The sequence below is a fragment of the Aedes aegypti genome, chromosome 2 (assembly GCF_002204515.2).
Source record: "Aedes aegypti strain LVP_AGWG chromosome 2, AaegL5.0 Primary Assembly, whole genome shotgun sequence".
Lineage (NCBI taxonomy): Eukaryota > Metazoa > Arthropoda > Insecta > Diptera > Culicidae > Aedes > Aedes aegypti.
Genome location: NC_035108.1, coordinates 243,330,548 through 243,352,083, shown reverse-complemented (window position 1 = coordinate 243,352,083; position 21,536 = coordinate 243,330,548). Strand labels below are relative to the sequence as shown.

Below are 21,536 nucleotides of genomic sequence, written 5' to 3'. Positions count from 1 at the left end.
GTTTATTGTCAGTCTCTTCGTATTCTAACATAAAGCTAAAAAGCAATGGTGGCGCTGTTCTAGATTAGCGATCAGTGCATCCCTGTTCCTGGTGTTGACAAAAATGCAAAATATGTACCTTGACAAAAAAGCTCTCAGTTGATAACTGCGGAAGTGTTTAAAAATACACTAAGCTGAGAAGAAGGCTCTTTTTTAGTTGGGATGTAATTCCAAATGGAAGAAGAAGCAGGATGAGGAGGATAAAAAATGGAAAAGAAGTTGTTTCTTGTTCAATATTTCTTGAAAAAACAATGATCAGCTTGACCCACTTCCTTGTAAGTATTTTTACAAATATGATACGAAGGACAATTATGTGATTATCGTTTTAATATTCTACATTACACTTATCGAAATTTTAATGAAGAAAACTAAAACTATTATTGATTTATTACAAAATCATATTTATTGATAGGAATATGCAATCAACTTTCATTACAAACCCATAGGAATAAACAGGAATGACAGCTCCTAAATATCAGTACTGTGCATTTATATGATGAGAATGTTAGTACCTGACAAAACTGAGAAGGATAGTACCTGACAAAACTGCAATTTTATTTTCAAATTTGAAATTTTTTTGTCTAAGAAAATTATTCCGTTTTTGTCATGGTTCCGTTTTTATCAACTGAAAATTGCCGATCGTGTTGATAAAAACGGAACATACCTGTAGCAGTTTTTCGTCAAACTTGAGTAAAACGTGAACTTTTGGTGACTTTTTTCGCACGATCAGGCAAGTTTTACTAAAATTAAAGATAATATGTGAATTTAAGGCAATATCAATTTATTTTGCAAGATGATATATGGCTCTAACTTTTGCCCCACTAGGGTACCGCTACCAATGGTTGTAATGTACCAGTAGATTGGACTATGGAATAAAACGAACATTTTTCGATAAAAACGACATGTGCTATTTTTGGTGGATAGATCGTCTCTAGTTTAGTCGATTTGCCAAATTTCAGCTTTTTATCTTATCAAAAAGTCATATAAATAAATAAGTTTAAGCAAAAAATTTGCTCCCTTGCACCAGTAGTAGCCGTCGTGTTCCAGTAGTGGATCAACAGATGGAAGCAGTTTTTAAAATGGCTGTATAAAAATGAAGAAAAGCCCTAGAGATGATCTTTATGCTTCATTCGAAAGATATTAATTGTTGTTCCGAGGGAAAAATGTTAAATCCATGTAAAAAATTACCATTTTGTTCAAAATTCATTGTACCACTCCCGAACGTCTACTACTGGAGCACTAGCGCAACTACTGGAACACGTGTAGGGTCAGGCGGGGCAAGATGAGCACCCTAAGGATAAGCGCGATTTAAGCCTACTTAAACGTTATTATTTTGGTAAAATTGGTAACCATCCTTATCTTTTACATTATTACTTTGACCTCCAACCATTAAAAGTTTTAAAAAGTGATAAATAGTTTTCCAAATAACACTTTAAAAATAGCTTTTTTATCATCGGTCAAAAAAACTGCGGGGCAAGATGGGCACCCCCATAAAAAGATGCAATTTACTAAAGAAAACTATTATTTTTCAATGCTTGCAATATCATAAGATATTATCTTTAATATCTGATAATATTTATCTTCAACTAGCTTAGTTTTTAAAACTTTTATCAGAAAATAAAAAAAACTTTTCATAAATTGCTAAGATTTTACTTAAAAAACGATTAAATTTGTTGTCTGTTTGTATAATTTTGAGAAAAAATGTTTTGTGCAAAGAAGATACCGTAAGTCAAGCTCACAGCTAAATGTGGTTCTATAATTTCACACTTTTACTTAATTTTGAACATAGTGCTCATCTTGCCCCAAGGGTGTAAATTTATTAATATAATCAAAATAATTGAAATATTTTTTAAATTTGATAAAAAGTTTTGCTCCTGATTGTCTACAGAAGATTATTCTATAACTATACGGCCAAAAACGTATGAATTAATTTGTTTACGCAACAAAAATATCACTTTTAAATGAACAAATCTTATATGAAAAGGTAAATCTTTGGACTTCTATGTATTTTGGACAATATTTACGTTGTGCTGTTGATTTTTTAGCTGAAATTTATGGCCATCATATCAATTTAATGATATTCATTAGAACCCCAAATAATGTATTGAAAAAAAAACGGTAGGAACGACACAAACTAGGGGTGCCCATCTTGCCCCGGGTGCTCATCTTGCCCCACATTCCCCTACCAATAGTGGCTCAAGCAATTTTATGTTAAAATTTAGTTTTATCACTCTTTTTATATTTTCCCCCCCCTTATCGCATAACAGTCCCATGTCGACTTTTGACCGATTTGCGTTTTTTGCATAAATCAACTCAACATCGTCAGAAGATCGATAAAAACTGCTAAAAAGTAGCCTTTGTTTCTAACTTGTACAAAAACAAACCCCATTTGTGTTGTCTCATCTTGAAAATATTCGCATAACAGTCACATCAAAGTCCGTATAGTGATCCGGCTCAGAATGGGTACCAATTCTAGTACTACTACCCCTATTCTTGTTTACGTACGAATGCGCTTTCGATCGAAAACCCTTTCGCATTTTCGTTTACGCCAGCAAAATCAAATGGGCAATGGATTCGAACGAATAGGATTCGATCGAAAGTTGGATCCGCCGTAAACAAGAATGAGGGTGTACATTCGGACTCTCGATTAGACTGGCCCACCTTAGTATGGGAAAAAAATAAAGTTGTATAATTCCACGGGGCACCCGCCAGGATTATTCCATGACTCGATGTTTCCATGAGTCTATGATTCCTTCAGATATCGACTCATGGAGGTTTGACTGTATTTAATACATACTTGCTTACGACATTGTAAATGTCAAGTATTCACGTTGTTTTGCAAATATTTTTAAATTAGTGGATATCACACATAATTATGTATTTTCAATTACGATGCATTACAAATTAATTTTAAATAAGGCTTATACAAATATTAATCTTCTTTTATGTCCGTAGGTAACCATTTGGGTGGTAAGGGGGGAAATAATAACAAATGAGCAACAAAAAATAAAATGAAATAAAGTTCATTTTACATTTTTTATTTAAATTTTGTAATGATTCTTTGCTGGTGCTCAGGAATATCGAACTAAAACTTATTTTTGCGTTTTTCGATAACTGGTAAATTTGATTTGAGGAGTACTTGCTTTTAAGTGTGCAAAATAAAAATTTTTCAATGCGAAAGCAAGATTTCCATATAAAAACAATCAGCAAACACATCGTCTTCTTCATCTGCTTATTGGGAGAATACAGAAAGGCACATCCCACGAGCCACTGTATTTTAGATCTGCGGTCAAGGCTTACAGAAGTTGCCTGTAAAATTTGTTTCGTCATTCTGGATCTCCCATATAACAGATTAGCTAGGTTGTTCTGGAACATCTCGAATCATTTCCATCGGATTCCATTTCCGCATTATCCAAAAGATGATCATCTGGGTCTCTCATGACTGTAAGCGCATTCCACATCATAACGTGTGTTTTGAGAAATCATTCAATCCGATGTTTTTTTTTATCTGGTGATTCATCCATGGACTGGACATACAGTATACTATCCGAAACTGGCTATTCCGTATCTCGATATCGACTTATAGAACGTGTAGTAAATGTGGGTTTTCATGGATACCTCGATGGTCCCTTCAACCAAAGTTACCCTGATTTTGTGTTCTTTAACACGATGTTTCCCTAACTCGATAGTCGCCTTAATATCGAGTTACGGAGAGTTGACTGTACTATAATAACTAAATTTTTACGGCCAAAGAACATAAATAGCAAATGAAACAACCAGTGCATTAATAACAATGAGTGTTTTAGTAGCTGTCGAACGATCCGATGAACATGATGGGATTGGTATGCAATTACATTAGTATATTAGGGTGCAGAGCTACTTGGGCACTTCCATGATTCACTTTGGCATGGGGGTTTTTCGTGGCTGAGTTGTCTGAAACTTTGCAATAAGAAGCATTTCGCTGCGACGCATATTGTGGCTAAAAACGAGCTCAGTAGCATTCGGAAAACCCCACTGCCGAAGTGAATCAAAAGTGCCAAGAATTGGATCCGGCTCCCTATATTGTATATAATCGCATAACAGTCTCGCTACGATTTTTGTGCATTTTAAGGCAAATTTTTACCTTGAATTCAAAAGAAATTTATTAGGTTTGTTCTTGTACTCAACAAACAGTGATATGTAGCAATTTAACACATTTTAGGCCAAATAAAAACTCAAAATGGAGCGAAATTGTTTCCACATTTCAATCGTCTTTTTCTCAGTTTGTCGTTTTCCAACATGGGACTGTTGTGCAAAGAGGGGCAGTATAGTAGAGGTTGAAATCTTTCTGTTGACGCCAAAAGATCTCTGTTAAGGCGTTTAATTATTTTGTTATGATTTTTTATAGCTTAGGTAATCCACTAATGGCACCGGCACCCTACGTTAAACAAATAGGTCGTTTAACGCTGTATGAGGTTGGTTTTAGAGAAAAATGTTCTATGAAGAAGTAGTAGTGAACCGTTTGGACTATAAGAAAAAAAATATACACTGAAAAAATATTTTATTTATTTTCATGAATAAATCAAAAATAAAACTTAAATTTTAAATTACACAAAAACCCCATTTTTAATATTTTTTAAATTTTCACGAATAACTTATGAAAATGGCCTATTTTAATATTTAAACAATATTTTTTCCATTAAACTTGATATAATTCGAAAATAGCTACTTCTAGAGAAATTTTTCATATAATCATTATGGCTTCGAATCATTTTGAGATGCCAACTGTATCATCATAATGTATTTATTTTGACAAAAAATCAAAATTTTGAAAATCGACCAAAAGTTGTTCTTAGAAAAACTTTTTTATTAAAAATTTCTCCATCATGAAACTTTGTCCCAAACATCTGTTTACTATCAAGATTCTATGGCGAAAATTTAAAAAAATATTAAAGATGGGGTTTTTGTGTAATTTGAAATTTAAGTTTTATTTCTGATTTTTTCATGAAAATAAATAAAATATTTTTTCAGTGTATATTTTTTTTTCTTATAGTCCAAACGGTTTACTACAACCTTTTCATAGAACATTTTTCTCTAAAATCAACAGTTTCGGAGTTAGAATTTTTCAAAAAAGTTGCAAGCAAAAAATTATAGGCCGATTTCAAAAGTTACACCTGAGTCAAAATAATCAATTTTTCTATGGAAAACACATATTCTACCATACCAAAAACATGTGCAAAATTTAATCCAAATCGAAGACTATCGAGCACGATTTTTATTTATTTTCGACTCATTCTGGATGGAATTCGTCTAAAGTTGCTATTATTGTGTTTGAAATAAGAGTTAAAATAACTAGAAATAATGACTAATGCGTGGGCTTCGTGGCAGAGCGGTTAGTGTTACCAAGCATTTGGCCGCATCGTGTCAAGGAGTGTGGGTTCGATTCCCGCTTCAGTCCGGAAGATTTTTCGTCAGGAAAGTATTTCGACTGTGCCACTGGGCGTTGCATGCTAGTCCGTTGTCTAGTGTGGTGCTTCCTTCAAAGGGCAAATCGTCCACTGGAAGCATTAACGTGTCGGTGTCTTTTAAATTTTGCCTCTGGACTATCATGATGATAAGAAATTAAGATCCTTGAATGACAAACCAGTAACTCGAAGTTATTGATTTGCCATTTATATAACTAAGGGGTCATGCACAAATTACGTCACGCTCCGAGGGGGTGGAGGGGGTCAAGCCAAGCGTGACAAGTCTTACAAAAAAATCGAAGGACTCATACAAAAAACGTGACAAAGGGGGGGGAGGGGGTTGAAAAAGTTGAAATTTAGCGTGACATAATTTGTGTACCATCCCTAATTTTGCTACTGTAATGTTTTACACCGCTAGCGCTTGACGGCTTTCCATAGAAGCATGTCCGAAAGAACTTGAAAATATTGAGAACAAAAGCTACAAGTCCAAAGCCCTGATAAAGGTGGATGGTTGTAATGGCTATGACTTTGACCGTGGTCATCATGTAAAGAACAAACGGACAATGCTGTATCGTGTTAGCACCGAGAAGGCAGCCCCTCTAGCACGACGTAGGTAGCGCAACCCTTTTTAGGTGGCCTATCGAAGACTCTTCACCAACCAAGAATGGCAAAAGTAGAACAAACCAATTGTGTTTACGGCATTCGGCCAAATGGCCGGACACCTGTTTCAAGCTTGATTTGAAATGGATTTTACAATTGCTCAAAAGAATTTGTGTACAAACTTTATTTGTTATGACGTTTAGATTTATTGAATTTTAAGGAAACTTTCCCACTTACTCTCCTGTATGTGCACGCCAATGAGTAGATATTCCAGCTAAATTTTGAACGCTATTAGTTACCGTGAGCAAAAGGGGTCCAGCCGAGACTGCCAGTCGGTGAGATGAATCAATATTCACTTTCAGAAGCAGCTTCGCTAATGACTGTGGCTGCGTTTGTGGCGGTGGCCGTTGTTAGAAATGTGGCGCTTAGTTGAAGCTGGAACAAGGGATAAAGGAAACATACAACGGTGGCAGGCACATATTCTCAATCAATCTAGGACTAGATATGTGATAACGGAAAGGACATTACCAGCCAAAGCAAAACACACACACAGATGCAGATGAGTTTTTGTTTTTGGTAAAAATGCTTTTATCATTTATATTTTTAATCATGGTTCCATTAATAATGATTATTATTACTGGTAATATACATTTTAGCTAGTTGGTTTTATTCGCACTCGATTTTCTGGTACAAATACATTTCACATGGGTCTAAAAACCTTACATCAGTTGGAGTGCCTTTCTAATAGTTGTTGGCCTTATACTTTCGCGTATAAAGACAATGTCACTTATTTTCTTGCTACACCTAACAAGCACTTGTAAATAAAATTGTTTTAAAACTTTCAAACTATTTTCGTTTTCTCTGGGAACGACAGAAACAAATCACTCTTTCTCATTTCATAACGCATCTAACTAAAATCCCGTATCTTTTGCTCGTTCGTTGCATGCTTGATCTTCTAAATGCCTTGCTCATCTCTCACCTTCTAAAGTTGCATTTCACAAATTAAGGTGAATTAGAAATAAAACACATCAAAGAACTTGTCTCTTACGAAAAGATTTTACCAGTGGAAACACTTCTATGTATTATTGATTTGTTTTATGATCTGCTTTACGACATTTGTATAATGTTTTGTGTTATCTTAACTGTCTACGTATGGTACACTAATATTGATGTCACATTTTGCTCATTTATTGACATTCTTCTTTTTCGGAAGCAACTTGTTATTACATGTGTGGGAGGCTTATTTTTCATGTTCGTATCATTTATTTCTAACAATACTTACAAAATTCAGCTTTCGTTTGGAAATATGTTTTCATGACATTTCAAATTTCAGACTTATTCGTCAAAAATAATCGTGTTAACGGCATACTTTAAAGCTAGAAAATAAAAATGTAAATGGTATTTCAAATACCATTTTGTATACTAGAAACGTGTTGGAAGCTCTTTGGAAACAGAAAAGAAATTAAAAAAATATATATCAAACGAACAATAAGAAAAATATAAAATGTAAATATACAAAACGAATTTCAGCTTCGCAAAGTGATGTATAAAACTGAGTCTTCTAAATAAATTGACTGAATTAAAGTTTCGGGACAAACACGTAGGTATGTATACAGTCATATAAAGGTGTTATTCGCTACAAATCGCATTTTCATGGGTAGGGTCGATACGGACAGGGTAGGGTCGATAGGGTAAGGAAAACGTCTTGAAAAGCATAGAAACACAATACAAATTAATCATCTCATAAGATGAATTTGTAGTTTAAAGTGTCTCCTTTCATACTATTACTACATTTTATTTAGAAGAGTAGGGGAAAGTGTGACAGTTTGGCCACCTTAAGGAAAAGTTGATAGAAACCTGAGAGAGAGGAGACAGCTGGCTTAGATTGCGAGCTCCCAAAAGTCATGGGAACCTGTCATCAACTGTCACTGGAAAACCGCACATTCGAAAGGCAGATCGTGAAAAACCGTCAAAATTTAGCCAAACTAAAACTGGATGTGATTGAAAACTTAGGTTGTTTTCCTGTGCTATCGCATATAAAATAGTCGCATATTTAAATATTGTCGATTGGACTCCAATTGCTATTGAAAATTTTTAATTTTATGATCTTTTTGATAACAAACGGGATGTGAAAATGGTTATGACCCAGTTTGTGCTCTCCGAACCATTGTGCACAACCAAAACATGAGAAGAAGAAATCAAAGAAGCCAAGAAAGTGAACCAGTTGTCAGTGAGCTGTCTCCTCTCTCTCAGATAGAAACTAGTGTTTGGTCCATCAATTGAAGCACACTCGTTTGGCATGCAATGTGTATTCGAGTAATATCGTGAATCCGGTTAGGCGTGAGTTTCATCATGGATCCCACCTTATCCTACTAACCCAGTATCCTTTCCATGAGAACAGCGGAGATTCAGAGGTCTCTAGTAACAATGGTTGTCTAACTAACATTCCTTCCCTTATCGATGACCGCATTGGGCGTTGTTGGCGCCGTTATTGACTTATAAACTTTGAACTCTCGATTTGTGCACATTGAGAATGGTTAGTAAATCTCAATCACCATTTATTAAACCTCAATTTCGATTGTTCCAGTCATTCACGGAGTGCAACTACGAAGCGGTTATCCATGCTCATGCTCTTAAGGAAAATTTAATGGAATTTCTGTATGATTTTTTTTACAATTATAAGATCGATACTCTCAATGAATGAAAGATTTTTAAAAAAAATTGTCATTTTTAGAGTCGATTTTTTGCCGATGGGTCATATCACCGCATTTATGGATGTGGTTTATCTCACATAATCTAAAAACTCAAATAAAAATCATTACCAATTTGAAATATATTAATATTTATAAACACTCCACCAAAGAGATTAAGTTTTGAAAACATTATATGTTAGAATTTCCAACAGTCTAACATCATCATTATAAAGTGTTTAAATTTGAAAGAGCCATTCGAAACAATATGGGCAGTTTTTTTTTCAACATTATTTGATCAGCGTTAAATCAGAGTGGATCAAATAAAAAAACTTGGGAACATTGGATTATTCTGTCATTAGTTGCAAAATTACCTTACCTCCATTTTACTTTGATCAGATTAGAAGAATTTTGTAAACTGTGAGAGATATGGAACAAACTTACTTAGGATGATCAATAAAAATCGATAAAAGTATGCAGTCAAAGTGGACCAAGTTCTTTTTACCATAACATCGAAAACGATCAGCGCGCTGAGGAATTCGAGAAAATGCAAGACATTTTAAGTGATTTCTGAGTTTTTCGGCATCAATTCATAAATATTACATATTAAGGTGCATCTGATTTTGATATCTGGCCATTTACCCTATTTGGATAGTTGGGCAAAAATTGCAACAATTTCTATGTAGACAGAATTAAACCAAGTGTCAAAAAGCAATGAATTGATTGATTGTTGCAGTTTGGTAAAGTCGATTCCAGATTCCGATTCACATATTCACAATTTTTCTCGTATGAAATCGGTTTTTACGATGATGGCTAGTTGAAGCAGCCTTTATGAGGTCCTAAGAATATCGGAGTACATCGATTCAAGTAAATGTAAGAAAAGTTTTAATTCGATAACAAGTAAAATGGAATCGATAATTTTCAGTGCCATACCAAGTTGTAGGTAATTCCACTAATGAATTTCCAGTATTGCAGTCAACTCTTACACAAGCTGGTGATTTTATCCCGTCACTTTGTCGCGGAGCGGATAAAGAGCATTCTCCAGTTGTGGATTTTGGCGCATGTTTCATATACTTCTACAGTCACCCCACAGTTATGGATCAAGTAAGAGTCATTTTTCAGAACAAAGCATGATTGAAAAACATGGTGACGCCGTACAATTCAAAATTACCTCCCAGGCACGGCGGAATATAGTTGTTTTTGAGAATACACCTCAAAATTTGCAGTTATTTACCGAAAAGGGTCGATTTCGATACAAATTTCAAACGATGTCCACCTCATAGATGTGGATCAGTGGGAGAGGAAGATTCTTATTATGGATCAAATCGACTCATATCATGGATCAAATCGACTCATATTATGGATCGAAATACTATAACAACAATTTATCTGCGAGGTAAACGGATGGTGTGTTAGTGAAAGCATACGTTATGGCAGCAGTAAAGAGCCGCAATTACCTCCCTTGATGGCGTTTGTTTCGAAATCTTTTTATCTTTGATCCATAACTGTGGTATGGTTTTCAATGCCCCACAGTTATGAATCAACGTTTCTGGGAATACGGTTTGCATTTTATTTCCTACGGATGGAAAAAATATGCTTGAGCATTTTAGAATTGATTGCGATGCTATACAGATTTATGGTTCACGTGGGTAAAATCTGTTCTGCGTAATTGCAACTCTATTTAATGAGATGCTCCCGTTTTGATCCAACTCTGATTCACATCTGTGTGCTATCCATAACTGTGGGGTGACTGTTCTTACATAAAATAAAAGTAAAGTAGACGTTTCGAAGCGATTATCGTTATTATTTCCTAAAAAAAAATAAGGAGGAGACTGGGGGGACCATCAAAAAAGTGTTTTTTTTTATTCTAAAAAGGGAATTGTCACATTAAAAAACAGTGTAATTTAATTCAAAAAATGGAAGGTGAATTCAATGCAAAAATTTGTTGTTTCAAAAGAAAAAAAAAAGTTGGAACAAAAAATAATTCTATTGCACCGCATTCAACGCAGCTGTCAAAATCAACAATTTTTATTTTTGAAACAAATTGAGAGTTGTTATTGATGAATAAATCAAATGTTTATGTTTTTTTAATCAAAAATTATGTACGATTTTGTAAAACATTTCTTATCTTGTTTACTAAGAAACCCTTGTTAATGTTAGTAAATAACCAAAAACCTTATCGTCACACGTATAAACCTCAACTTTTACACCGTCTTAGCACAAGCGCTAAGGAGTGGCTCTGCCAAAAATCAACATTTTTCTAAACAAAACTGTGTTGTGAGAAGTATATATGCGGTGTATTTGCAAAAAAGGTATTCTAGTAAGTCCATTAATTTTCCATACAATAATGTCGAATTTTTATTTGAAAAAAGCGATAAGCAATGTTAGGCCCCAATTTTAACATGAGGGTCTTAATTTTTGCGCACTTCTAGCAATTCAACATGGCACGTAATAGTAGTTTACGAAACAAGTTGCAGAATGATGATTTTTACAGTACGAGTCGTACCGGCCTGCCGAGTAGGATAATTACAACGAGTGCTGTAAAAATCGAGTTCTGCAACGAGTTTCGTACAACATTTTTTGCAATTTCGTACAAGACCACCTAAGGGGATCATAAATTATATCGAAATGCATACACCATTATTTTACAATTTCTGGAAAAATGTTGTGTTAATATTCATTACGCAACTCAAAACAGTTGCGTAATGAGAAAGCGTTGCGTAATTAATCATTACAGCACTGATTTCAGTTGCGTAGTGACTATTCCCACACTGCAAATTTCTGTACAGGAAAGTAGGCCGTTTAATGACAGATTGGCGTGTTGAATAACAGCCTATTACGATGAGAAATTGCAAAAATACATTTTTGCAATTTCTCATCGTAATAGGCTGTTTTTCCTCACGCCAATCTGTCATGGAAAGGCCTACTTTCCTGCACTGAAGTATGCAGTGCGGGAATAGTCATTACGCAACCGAAATCAGTGCTGTAATGATTTATTACGCAACGCTTTCTCATTACGCAACTGTTTTAGGTTGCGTAATGAATCATTACACAATATTTTATCAGAAATTGTAAAATAATGGTTAAAGCATTCCGATATCATTTCTGATACCCTCAAGTGGTCTTCTACTAAATTGCAAAAAATGTTGTACGTAACTCGTTGCAGAACTCGATTTTTAGAGCACTCGTCGTAATTATCCTACTCGGCAAGCCTCGTAGGATAAATTTACGACTCGTGCTGTAAAAATCATCATTCTGCAACTTGTTCCGTAAACTACTAGTACGTCATTGCAAATAATAAAAGCTGTCAATCTTACCAGGAATGTTCACTCAATCCATAAGGTAGCGGCTACACATAATATTCCTGAAAGTACCTTTGTATGAAGCTGAAGTCTTTGTCGGAAGAACGTTCCAGGTGGTTTCTGAACAGTATACCAGGCTGAAACGTGAAGCAGATCGGGTTGGATTGAAGATAAATACGTCGAAGACGAAATGTCTGCTGGCTGGAGGAACCGAGTGCGATAGAGCTCGCATTGGCAGAAAAGCGTGATGATCGACGGGGATGAGCTCGAGGTGGTGGACGAATTTGTCTACCTCGGATCATTGCTAACGTCGGATAACAACTACAGCCGAGAAATCCGAAGACGTATCATTGCCGGAAATCGTGCTTACTACGGACCCCACAAGACCTTGCGGTCTGGTAAGCTTCACTTCCGTACTAAGTGTACCATGTACAAGACGCTGATAAGACCGGTAGTCCTCTACGGGCATGAGACGTGGACAATACTCGAAGAAGACCTGCAAGCGCTAGGAGTGTTTGAACGACCTGTGCTTAGTACGATCTTCGGCGGAGTATGTGAGAACGGCGTATGGAGGAGAAGAAAGAACCACGAGCTTGCGCAACTCTGCGGTGGACCCAGTATCCAGAAAGTCGCCAAAGCTGGAAGGGTACGATGGGCGGGACATGTTGTGAGAATGCCGGACAACAATCTCGCAAAAATGATGTTCACCTCAAATCCGGCCGGTACAAGACGAAGGGGAGCGCAACGAGCAAGGTGATTTGACCAAGTGGAGCAGGATCTTGGAAGTGTGGGGCGATCGAGAAATTGGAGGATAGCAGCCATGGACCGAGTTAGTTGGCGAAACATTGTGGCGCAGGTTATGCCTTGAAGGACGTAGAGCCAGCAAAAGTAAAAGTAAGTATGAAGCTGAAGTCAAGGTGTGCATCGAAAAATATCGGAAAACCCACTGTATTGACGCAGGAGGAGACTTTTACTGTAAACATGGATAATTGATAGCGATTGGCTTCCCAGTTGATGGACAATTATTCACGTTCCAGTTGTCTAGTTGTCTAGTAAAAAAGCTAGTTCAATTATGGAATATCCAGTACGTATGGCAATAAAAAAATATAATGAATCGCTAGTGATCAACGAACTAACTGATGCTTTCTATGAATTCGATTTCAGTGGAAAGTAAGGGTCCATCCATTAAGGGACAGCCCCTAAACAACCTGCAGCTGAAAATACTAATGGACAGTACTGTAAACGAGAAAACTCTCGAGCAAAGCTCACCTGACCTTCAGTTGAAGCACATCACTGCTAAAGACTCGTCAAGTTCATCTGGAAATCCTCCACTTCCAGCTGACGACATGTACAACAGAGAAGATTTTCTTTAAAAAGCTTTCAAATTGTGCGAAATCGAATCATTCACGACCATTAGCAGTGAATACGAACGTCGAATTTGCATAGTTATTCAAAGAGATGGAATAAAATAAGAAAAACGAGAAACATTAACAACAAGAAAAAAAAAGGTTAAGAATTAAAAAAAAAACAAGAGAATAAATTATTTAAAGCAACGTACGAAAACAAATAAGCATAGACTACGGCTGTAAACTATATTGTTTAGATTGTAATCTTGTGAATATATAATAAAAAATAAAGAACAGAGTAAATCACTATTCGTGGCCATTCTATGTTTGAGGTGGATGAACAAATTAAACTGAAATTCACGGAAAAACTCCTGATGAAACTCATATTAGTTCTACCCTTTTTATTTAATACAAAACCAGTAAAAAAGTAACATTATTTGGAGCAAACGAGCATTTTAAGGCATGCGCAAAGTTAGGAACAGTTCAGATTTTGTGCGCAATGTTAGGCACAAGATATTGTGGCGAAAATGTTTTTACTGCCGTCAAATTGAAAACAAAATCTTCGGTTTTATTATCTAATAATATTAGAATATAATTGTTATGTTCAAAAAGTGATAGTGAAAAAATTGAAGAATGGAAAAGTGTTCTCGTGTTCTAGGTACTGTGAATCAAATGGTTTTTGGTTGCCCATGTTTTGCAACGAACCGTCCGGAAGTTGCATGCAACACAGGATTTCAGAGAATCAATCCGGTGAGTTTGTTCCAGTTTGATACTTCTTCTTTCGTAAGTTTTAAGGACCGTATTTTTTTGTTCGTTGTGGAAGTTCTGGTCGTTTCTTGAACGAAAATTGTTTTTTCGGAGTTTGATATTTTTGTTCGGTTCGCGTGTTCTGTCCGGGAGGGTGTTACGCAGCTTACAATGGGTTGTGGGTGCTTTTTTAATCGTTCGATGACCCTGGAGGGATCGATTCTGCTCTTTGTATAATTCTGAGCAGAAAAACATAGTGTGTTGTCATCACTGTTTAGTTCAAAAGCACTTCCTTTCTGCTTTCGACTCTCCTAAAAACCGTACCATCGGTACTTTTTTTTGGCGGTCGGCTATGTTTGTGTTTTACGCGTATTATATTTTTTTACAAACGATGACCCTGGAGGGATCGGTTTTGCTCATTACTGGCTATTGAGCAACAAAAAATATTACCGCAATAGACAATCATTACTAAAAATTTATACAATAAATAAACTGTTGTTTTCTCTTTTGATTGCCGGCATTCAAGACTAAATAATTACCACCTAACCACAAATGCTCTGGGTCCATCGCTAGCTTTTCGAGCGAATCCTGACGTGACCTTATACCCCTCCCAACCCCCACCTCCGTAGCACTTATGAGGGCGTCGCTGAGTCGGTGGCCTCTCATTAAGTAAGTGCTACATTAACATATCCTTCCCCTTTCCCAAGTTACGGTAAAGATGGGCGTGGCCGGGAATACCGATATTCATGCTTTTAATATTCTTGTTTATGATTAGAACAAGGTAAATTCCCCTACCTTGTTCCTGATAGCAGTCAGGATTAGATTATTAAATAGATACATGAATGTTTCTAGTATCCAATCTACGAAGTATACCGTAACAACGCTAACGCTAATTATTTTTTATGAATTATTTTCATTCTTTTTAAATCATGTGTTCTACTGAAGGGATTAAAGCCTATCGTTGGCAGAAGTTTGGATAAGAAATACATATTTTAGCCTTATTTGTAGCAAAAACAGGATGAAAATTTCTTAACTGCGCAAAGTTTGGTGCGTACACGGTAATTAAAATCTATTAGCGCTAATAGCAAGAGCACAATCATTCCGTTGCGATATATATAAACAAGTTCAATTTCATGCTGCCTTTATCGAGCAAAAATGCAAACCCCCGAAAACCGGAAAAATCGTGTCACTACTGTGCTCGAGTCATTTCGCATTCGGGTTTGAAAAAACGTTAGGAAGAAGAAGATTACAGTTTTGAAGAGCCGTGACATTTTTTTTGTTTTGAGCGGTCATGGTTTGCTTTGGATTTTGATGGTCGTGTATAAACATGTGAATGTCGAGGTGGTAAATGTTTGCTACAGTACATTTCCCATCCCTGCAAGAGGGTCCATAATACGCATTTCCAGGTGGGTCCATAATAGGAACGTCGGCAGCGAGCCGGAGTACATGGGAATCAAATGAAGGGTCCATAATAGGAAACGTCAAATCTGTAAACCCCGGGAGGGTCCATAATAGGCATACGAACAACAGTTTTCAAATGCATATTTTGCTGGAAAAATCGAATGATTTTGTATGTTTCAAAGGCGTACCATGAAGTAAAAACATTGAACTTGTTGTTACGACTCCACAAAACGTATATACAGTGCTGTTCTGAATAATAGCAGCGCATGTCGATTTTCATACAAAATGCTCAACTTTGACATGCTGTAGTTTTGTTCCCTTTCAAGCAATCGAGCTAAAGTTTTCTCCACAGAACTACAAATATGATCAATTTTGTAACTACAAAATTTCAGTTTTTTCTGAGTCCCTGCCGAAAAGTGAGACACTAGGTGAAATTTTTCGAAAAAATAGCAGTTTTTCATTTTAAAATTTTTCTTCTACAAATATTTTAAACATTTTCGGTTTAGGTGTAGCTTTGATATGTAGGAGGAGATTGTTCCAATGGTAAGTGATATACAATTTAAAACTATGATGTCAAGCCGAAATTCTAATTTTTAAAACTGCTATTTTTTCGAACAATTTCACCTAGTATCTCACTTTCCGGCAGGGGCTTAGAAAATTTTGAAATTTTGTGTTTACAAAATTGGGCATATTTGTAGTTCTGTGGAGAAAATTTCAACTCGATTGCTTGAAAGAGAACAAAACTACAGCATGTCAAAGTTGAGCATTTTGTATGAAAATCGACATGCGCTGCTATTATTCAGAACAGCACTGTACGTCTGAGATATCATTGCGGAAAAGCGTCGAGAACGAATTTCAGCTACTAAGGGGTCCATTACTAGCATTGAAACCCTACGTTGTAGTTGTAGGCGAAATAATTTCCTTCTCTATACATACTTTTGGTTATTGTCCCAAAACCTCATGAACAATCTTTTGTATGACTTGTAACTTACCCATCTGTACAATCAATGATGATGTCAAAATGATAAAGTTGACTTTTCTTACGCTCTGTCCGCATAGTATTGTACTTAAAGTCTAAAAACAAGAGACACATATTTTTACAAGGTAATAATGGTAACACTTTGTGCTCAATTTGAAATTTTAAAAACTTAAAAAAAAAATAGGAGAAAATATGTGCTTTCTCACAGTTACTTGAATGCAGTATTTCTTTTTAATATGTATACGAGAGAAGATATGATGCGTTTGCTACACTAATATTTGATCTCAAATTATGTTCAGTACTAAATATTTTCGACCGCATTACACAAAAATTACAATACAAATCAATGAATACTGAATTCACTGGAATCATGCACGAGTCTCTGATATCGTTGACCCGGATTGATTGAAGCAAAACCGCGATATTCATATAACTTCTACTATAATATCACAGATCTGGTGGGTATTTGCGTTCTATTAAGAAGATTCGACAAATAAAAAATCAGGAAGCGATCTCGTCGTTCTGGCAAAAAAAAAACAATCCGACATCATAATAAAACAGGGCCCGTCAGTCCGTCATGCATCTGAGCGGTTCCACAGAAAATGACGACTTTTTCCAAAATTTTATTTTTATATATTTTGATTTGGATGAAATTTTGCACATGCTTTCTTTATGCCCAAAAATACCTTTTTGCATCACCGGTTCGCCATTTTGAGAAGGGCCTAAGAAAAAAATCCTTAATAATTTTCAAAAAATTATAACTTAGAAACGGTTTGTTCAATCATTTAGGTGTCATCCGCAAAGTTTTAGGTTATTATTGGGACTATCTGGAAAAAAATATACACTGTAAAAAAATGTTGTAATTTTTTATATTTCGAAAATAAAGCTTAAAAATCAATTTTCTCAAAAATCGTATTTTTGATTTTTTTTTTTAATTTTTTTTTATATGTTAAACTAGTGGTCCCGGCAAACTTCGTCTCGCCATCAAGTAGGCTATTGAAAACCGCTATGAACTGTCTCATACAAAATGACAGTTCCGTTCAGTCCCGTTTTTCCTACTTTCCCGGTGAACTTCCTGGAACTTTTATACACACAAACACGTCGGAACCCTTGACGAACAAAATGGAGGAAGAATCATTCAAATCCGTTGCCCCGTTCGTGAGCCATTTCGTGACATACAAACACCATTCTATTTTTATTTATATAGATTAGACAAAAAATGAAGTATTTTACACAGTGGGTCAAGATGGAGAAATCATGGACAAAAAAGTTAGGTTTTTTAAAAAAAAAAGGTGAATTTTTTAAAACGGTCATAATAAACTTTTTAAATGTTTTTCAACTCCATTTTATGAAAGTACGCAAAATTTATACGGGAAAATCAGGCCAACTTTTACCGTTTTAAAGATACAGCGATTTTCATACAAAATTATGATATAATTTTTAATTTTCTGTCATTTCCGAATGTTTTTCGAGGCTCATAAGCCTAGAAATTTGTTCATTGTCGGAAAGAGGAGATAATTTTTGACTAAAATGTTCAAAAAAATATTGATTTTTTAACGAAACACAACTTCAACATTCAACATTGTGATATTTTGATATGTAATTATCAAGAAAATATGGAAAAAATGTTTAAAGTTAAAAAATAACAAAATAACGAATATAAAGCAATCAATACGTGAAATGCATTTATATCGATTTAGGATAATGAAATATTTCCATTCGAAAACAAAAGCTTTAAGAGTAGAGGAGTAACGTGCCCACACGCAAAAAAATTGTGCGGTAAAGACTACCATTTTAGGGGGTTAACTTAAGCGCTCGCACCGGCAATTTTCAGCTGACCAGAAATGCGCTTGATTTTACCATGGCTGTAGTTGGAATCAGATTGTTGTAAATTATTTCTGTCAAATGTACCAGTAATGCGGTGGGGTGTACTGTAAACATAGTAATTTGGTCTGAATTTCCATGGTAGTTTTAAGAATGGGCGTAGTCAGCTAAAATAGTTATTCTTACCACACAATTTTTTCCCGTGCAGTTGTCTCACACAAATATACCTGATATTTTCTTAAAGTACAGCACGTTGGTATATTTTTGTGGTCGGACAGAAACGTACCTAATAGTTGATTCAAGTACCCATGTTGGTATAAAAAAAAGCTGATGCAGCAAAGACACAAGCAAGTGATGATCAAGTGAAAAGTAAAAGATAGCTTAGAACAATGAAGTATAAAATGAACACCATCAACAAAGGTTGTGTAAATGTGTTTTCAAAAGTGTTCAAAAAGTTACCGAAATCTCACAGAAAGTAATATTGCCAAATTAGTTGAACTAGGATTTGCAGATGAAAATAGGCTTATAAACAATTTAAAATTTGCGATTCGTGTCGTTTACAATTGGCCAAAAGAACAGCATTATCAAGTAGTGAAGAGGAAGATGTTTGCATGGAAGAGGAAACAATAGAAGCATCAGCATCAGCAACTTCAATACAGTCAACGGATTCCAATATGAATATTCCTAGTCATGAGTCATTGGAAGCAACGTCAGCAACTTCAATAGAATCAACGAACTCCAACTTGAATGTTTCTAGTAAGGAGACATTAGAAGCAACGTCAGCAACATCGATTGAGACAACGGTTTCCAACGCCCCTGAATACATCCAAAAAGTGAATATCGATATTTTCAATGGATCAATATCAAGTTTACTCGTAGCGCCGATCGATAAGACAAAAATTAGTTCTACTAAATATGTCACGAAAAAATATCACGAGATAGTCAACAGCATTAGACAAAACATCTTTGCGCTAAATAAGGAAGCTAAATTGGATGAAAATAGAACCGGCGAATTCTATGAAATAATTGAGCAGCTCAAAGAAAAGTTTACAAGTGAAGGGAGCCAAGCTGTTCAGAAAAGGCTCATGACTACCACATTGCGAGAGGCCTACAACCGATTCCAGGAATTGAACACTGAAATACAAATCCGGATTTTCATCCTTTGCTAAACGTCGGCCTAAAAACTGTTAACTCTTAACTAGCTCTGGAACTCACAACGTTTGTGTATGTACCATTCACAAAAATGTGAATCTCATATCCCACAGCTTAAAAAAATACGGTTTATCTAATGAATTTAAAGTGTTTACAGATAGTTTGACATGTGAAAATGCAACAGTAGACTGTTTTTTACGCCGATGTGAAAATTGCATTGACACAACTTCCTTAGAAAAAAAGTTATTAGAAGAAATGGATGAAAAATTTGTTCATGAAATTATTTTTAAGCAACTGATAGATGCGATATAGAGACGTTCACAAAACAGAAGAAGGAGTTTGTTTCCTATTTCATTCAAAAGTTAGAAAAATTGATACCATATGATTTAATTAAAAAACATTTTTGAAAATTAAAAAAAATACTGATTTTTCAGAAAATTACACTTTTGTACTTCAGGATGAAGCCATCACTGGAATGCGCAGCAAGCAACTATTCATCCATTTGCGATTTATTTTAAGGAAAATGGCATGCTCAATCATTTAAGCTTTGTAGTAATTTCCGAAGATTTGCGGCATGATTCTATATCCGTTAACTTATTTATCTCAAAAATGATTAATTTTATACGCCAAGAAAAGCACTTAAATTTGAACAAAATTTATTTCATGTCCGATGGAGCTGCATCACAATATAAAAATAGAAAGAACTTTTCTAGTCTTTGCCAATTTAAGAAAAACTATGATACACTAAAGTCTTTTTTTACACGGTTTTTTTTTGCACGCTTTATTTTTACACGGCTTTTTTTACACGCCTTTCGGAATTAACACGGTACTTTTTTTGCACAAAATTCGGAAATAACACGGTTTTTTCCTATTCACACGGATTTCAGAATTAACACGGTACTTTTTCCATGGATTCTAGAATTACCACGGTTTATTTTAACACAAATTCCAGAATTAGCACGGTTTTTTTGCACGGAATTTTTTTGCCCGGCACGGGGGACCGTGTAAAAAAACCTTAATGTATAGATGTTGAATGGTATTTTTTCGCAACATCGCATGGCAAAGGGCCCTGCGATGCATTAGGGCACGGTGCCCCGACAGACCGTTATGTAAAAAAATTGTCCATCAAATCTGAGTACAGGGCTCGATTCCTGAGGTCATTCTGCACCTCTGGACCAATTTTTAAAAAAAATCCCTAGGCGGAATCTCAAGAAATCCGGATTTTAAGTTTTTGACTTAAAATTTCAATATAATTTATATACAAATTACACTATAGCGCCGGGAAATCCTAAAAAAAATCGCTCAAAAAGACGACCAAACTGTTCTCAACTAGTATATAATTGTTATAGATGTTATATTTATAAATACTTTTTACTGACTAAACTAATCAGAGTGGTTTGAGTATGTTTTTATATGGCTTAAACTAGTAAGCTTAGTTCAATGGAATGAAATCTGAAAAACTAAATTTCAATTTACTGTTGATGCTCTTTTCGAAAGAAGTAAAGCTTTCAATGGTTAATAATATTTATTTACAGCTTGTTTTACGACTTTCACACTATGTGACCAGCCCACTGAAGTCTGCCGTATATATTTTTCTTAATATTATTTGCTTCTTTGTTTGTCTTGTACTACTTTTAATGTACCGGGTAACCCCGTTGATTTTTTCACATTTAATCTGAACACTTTTTAATTTGTACCCCGCTAATTTGCACATCGTTCAGATTAAAAATGGTTCAAACGTCATTTAGCTCATGGAACGGAGTAAAGTGAAATGGAACGCTGTGGAACGGAACACAGAATCAAAACAAAACAGGGAAAGAGGTAACCAGAAACACGTTTATAGGGTGACTAGAAGTTCAAATTATAAATGAATCCCGATGGTTTGCATGAGGTATCGTTCAAATTAGCGGGGGTGCACGGTATACGTCTAGTTTTCCACCGAGTATTGTCCTTGAACTTTACGTTAAAATTAACGTATTCTGTACTCTCGTCCACAACATGATTTTGACTAC

The 21,536-nt window shown here is 35.3% G+C and overlaps 1 protein-coding gene across 3 annotated transcripts in view; it reads right to left on the bottom strand.

The window, feature by feature from the left end:
• LOC5575446 (cytohesin-1) overlaps positions 1-21,536 on the bottom strand; it is a 165,890-nt gene that overhangs the window by 11,423 nt on the left and 132,931 nt on the right. Inside the window, exon 11 of one of the 3 annotated variants that reach the window (XR_002500464.1) lies at positions 6,383-6,518. The exons of the other annotated variants lie outside the window; for them this stretch is intronic. The gene's annotated coding sequence lies outside the window, so the exon portion shown is untranslated. The remainder of the gene's footprint in view (positions 1-6,382; positions 6,519-21,536) is intronic. 3 annotated transcript variants of the gene reach the window in all.